At 41.6% G+C, this 4,262-nt stretch overlaps 1 non-coding gene across 1 annotated transcript; it reads right to left on the reverse strand.

The window, feature by feature from the left end:
* Positions 1–1,397: 1,397 nt before the first annotated feature.
* TRNAA-AGC (transfer RNA alanine (anticodon AGC)) lies at positions 1,398–1,469 on the reverse strand. The gene has a single exon. It is a non-coding gene; the product is annotated as a tRNA-Ala (tRNA).
* Between the last annotated feature and the right edge of the window lie 2,793 nt (positions 1,470–4,262).

Below are 4,262 nucleotides of genomic sequence, written 5' to 3' on the forward strand. Positions count from 1 at the left end.
GCCGATAAGCAAGCATCTTGCAAGACAGCCTCTCCAGTTTCAAGTGCGTTATAATTAAAACCTCTCTGGTTCATTTCCCAGGCATACTCATATGCCCAGTCAGATTCCTCCATGCCTGGTCTACCTTGCTGAGGAATGATGTAGTGTTAATGTTTCTTTTTTAGATATTGGTTTATTTGGGTGCAATATTTTATTATTTTAATATACTATGAATGATCCCTGAAGGCAAAAAATAATTTTAATTTTAGAAAACTAGACTCCTGGCTTTTGAGAAGATTTTAACTTTAGGAAAGGCTTTATGGGGTTGCTGCGAAACCAGCCTTTGCATTTCTTCAGGGCTCGCTCATTATCATTCAGTTGTCTCTTACAAAAGCCTCTCTGAAATACAAAACTGAAAATTACTATAAATGTTATTCTGTTTCATTAAAATATTAATTTAATTTAATTTGAGAGATTTTTGGAGTGGGAAAGAAAAAAATTACAGAAGCTAATTTAGAGCATTAATTGCAGCTCATGCTTGAAACTGAACATACTGCACATCAAACCCCGATACTACTGCATAAAGACATGGCACCACCACTACCGACCCTGCAACTCAGAGAAGACACCAGTGTAGCATATTACAATGTTCCACCTTAGCTAAGCAAAATAATGTTGATCAGATTTTCAGGGAAATAGCACAGAATAAACACTTACATGAAAATATGAAGCTGCCTTGTACTGAATCAGACCCTCGGTCCATCAAAGTCAGTACTGTCTACTCAGACCGGCAGCGGCTCTCCAGGGTCTCAGGCAGAGGTCTTCCACATCCCCTACTTGCCTAGTCCCTTTAACTGGAGATGTCAGGGATTGAACCTGGGCCAAGCAGATGCTCTACCACTGAGCCACAGCCCCTCCCTTTATTTACTGGTTGGTTGCAGACTAATTTTTCCACTAACAGAAAGTACTTCCATGAGCAGAATAGAACTTTCCTACCTCCCTGCCTCCCACTGTAGTCCATTGATCTCCCCAATATACTGCTCCCAGGGTGCAGGGGATCCTCAAGAGTGGCAAATAAGCAATCTGCTGCTGGAATAGAAAATGGGTGGAAAATATACCTCTCCTACCATTAGCAGAAAATTTAGTTTGGATCGAACCCACCATGAGTTGACAAGAAAGTTTTGGAACCTACCTAAGGGGTTTGTGTCTAGATGATCACCCCTAAATTAAGAAAAATAGGGTAAGGGCTTGTGAGCCATCAACCGCTATTCCCACATACTCAGAGAAATCTTAGGCCTATACAGCACATGAACACATGAAGCTGCCTTATACTGAATCAGACCCTTGGTCTACTCTGAATGGCAGCGGCTCTCCAGGCAGATGTCTTTCATATCACCTACTTGCCTTGTCCCTTTAACTGGAGATGCCAGGGATTGAACCTGGGACTTTCTGCATGCTAAGCAGATGCTCTACCACTGAGCCACAGCCCCTCCTTGGCTATTCTGATCTCATCAGCTCTGTGAACCTAAGCAAGGTCAGCCATGGTTAGTACTTGGATGGGAGACCACCAAGAAAGTCCAGGGTTGCTACACAGAGGCATGCAATGGCAAACCACATCTGCACATCTCTTGCCTTGACAACCCTATGGGAGCACCATGATCTTGTTGTGCTTTGACGGCTTAAAAAATATTCCAGCAGGAATTAAGCACTTCCCTGAAATTAAATAGCAGAAGCAGAGGCATTTGTGCCTAATAGCAACTGTCTCCAAATCCTACAACACATGACCAAAAAGCCTGCTAATTTAGAGTTAAAAGGAGAGGCATTCAGACCAGCAAAATAGGTAAAAGTTGACACACATTGTCCTTCTCCACCATGCAGCTACCTCTGAGTTTCACAGATACCACTGCAGTGCCCTGTATCTCTGCTAATTTCATCATTTATGACTAACTGTGGCCCCTATACTCTGATCATAGATGGAGAAGAGGAGCGTTTATCATCTCAATCACTTGGACTGCTGATGAGTGTAAGCATACGGGTCGCCAATCTCCCGGACTGGTCATGGCACCCGCCAACAGTCTACGTGTGCGCACTGTTCCAGCCGCACGCCTGCCCTAAACGTTACAAGGAAGGCTAGCGCGCACGCCAGTGAAACTGACACGAACCTCTCTCATGCGTCCCGAGCAGAGACACTATGAGACTTTCACCTCAAATGCAGTTAAGGTTTCTGATCTCTTTTGCTGAAAGAGTAATTGGAAATGGGTACATTTTTTATTAATTCATACACATCCCCCATGTCTGTCCTGTTTTCTATCCCTTATGCTATTTTTATTCCTTTTTTGTTAGAGCCCCTTGTTCAGGGATTGTATGCTCTGCGTGCTGTGGATTGCCTACAATTAGGTGTATTATCAAATCCAGCACATTCTGACCTTTTAAAAATGGGCTGTGTATTTTCTCCAGACCATCTTATTTGTATTCTCAGTCACTGCATTTCTAATGCTCACGGATCTGCCTGTTATTCATTCATGGTAACAGATGTGTTGACAATTGAGGGTGAAGCCTGCTGTTCTTTATCATCCTTTTCTAATGGTTTTCAGTTTCTTGTTTTCAGCTTAACTTTTTTTCTGTTTTACAGACTAATCCGTAGCGTCTCGTAATTTCCATTTTTTGGTGCTGGACAAGGATCCACCCAGACCAAGTTCTGCTTTAATACAGTTCAAGAAAGTCTCTCTCTCTCTCTCTCACACACACACACACACACACACACAGAGAGAGAGAGAGAGAGAGAGAAAGAGAGAGAGAGAGAAAGAGAGAGAGAGAGAGAGAGAGAGAGAGAGAGAGAGAGAGAGAGAGAGAGAGAGCATGAAAGTTCATTCTTTCCATTACTATCCTGAAGGGAGGAGGAGCTTAATGACACATCTCAGGATGGAACTAAACAATGCCAGCAATGCATGCTAACTTTCCCCTTCCCATATCCTTCTCCTTGAGATATCATTCTCTACCTTAGATAAATCTAATCTCCACTGTCACCAAAAGACAGTCTTTAATGGCTGTCTCCTGTGCTGTCAATGAACAACCACCAAAAGAAACTGTCTAGGTCATCCAGTTCTGTGATTCTATGATATGGCATGTAGGCATGGGAATGAGTTAATCAGAACTGAATTAGATTCCAGTAGCCAAAATGTGATGTTTAAGCATGTTTAGAAACTATGATGCTGCCTTATACTAAATCAGACCATTGGTCTATTGAGATCAGTATTGTCTATTCTGATTAGCAGCAGCTCTCCAGGGTTCCAGGTGGAGATGTTTCACATCATCTATTACCTCACTTTTTAAAACATCTAGAGATACCATGGCTTGATGTTCTACCACTGAGCCATGCCACCACTCCTAAGCTATGAAAGATACAAACACAGGTTTTATGTATACAACTCTTGTAAAAACCAAAGAGCATAACAACAATGAAATTCAGCTTTTCTGCATAATCTAATAGCCCATAATCATCCAGATGTTTCAAGTTAAAGATAGTTCTTTCAGTCCTGAGACTAAGTAGCTCCTGCAAGCTGTTTCAATTTATTCTGCAACAAGCTCTTCTTTTTTGTCTCTTTCAGGTTCAGCTTCCAAAGGTTCTTGTTCTTTGTCTGCCCCGAATGGAGCTCCTTTCAACCTCTCTTCACCTCTTTCTGAGACCATACTGCCGTTTATCTCCCCCAGCTTCTTTTTTTAATAAGAAAGCCTTCCTGCTTTCTGGAAGTTTCCCAACCCCAAGCCATACAATTTCTGCTCAGATCTTTAGGTGTTCTTGCCCTTTTTAAAACTTCTCTGATTCCTCAGATGATCCGAGTGCTTATCCTTCTAATCCATTCCTAATCTTCCTTAGAGGAATGGGGAATCAAACCCGGTTCTCCAGATTAGAGTCCACCATTCTTAACCACTACACCAAGCTGGTGAGGGGGAATTATCCTTAAAGGTTTTCAGGAGATGCTTCAGCTCTGTTTTATTTGTGATGGCTCTTAATGGATTTTGGCTGCAGGAATTTTTTTACCATACACATTGTATTGTGTATGAGTTGTAATTTGGAATTGTATGCAGCCTCCAACCACAAGGGAAAGGTGAAATATAAATATTTTAATAAACGGATAAATTTACATCTTATACTTGATCCTTACAACAATCCTGAGAGAGAGAATAACTAGCACAAGTGAGTTTCCTGACAAATAGGGTTTTGAACCCTGGTCTATTTTATTTATATATTAAAAGATTTTGTAACTGCCTTTCTCTACAAG

This window comes from Euleptes europaea, chromosome 1 (assembly GCF_029931775.1).
Source record: "Euleptes europaea isolate rEulEur1 chromosome 1, rEulEur1.hap1, whole genome shotgun sequence".
NCBI classification, from domain to species: Eukaryota; Metazoa; Chordata; class Lepidosauria; order Squamata; family Sphaerodactylidae; genus Euleptes; species Euleptes europaea.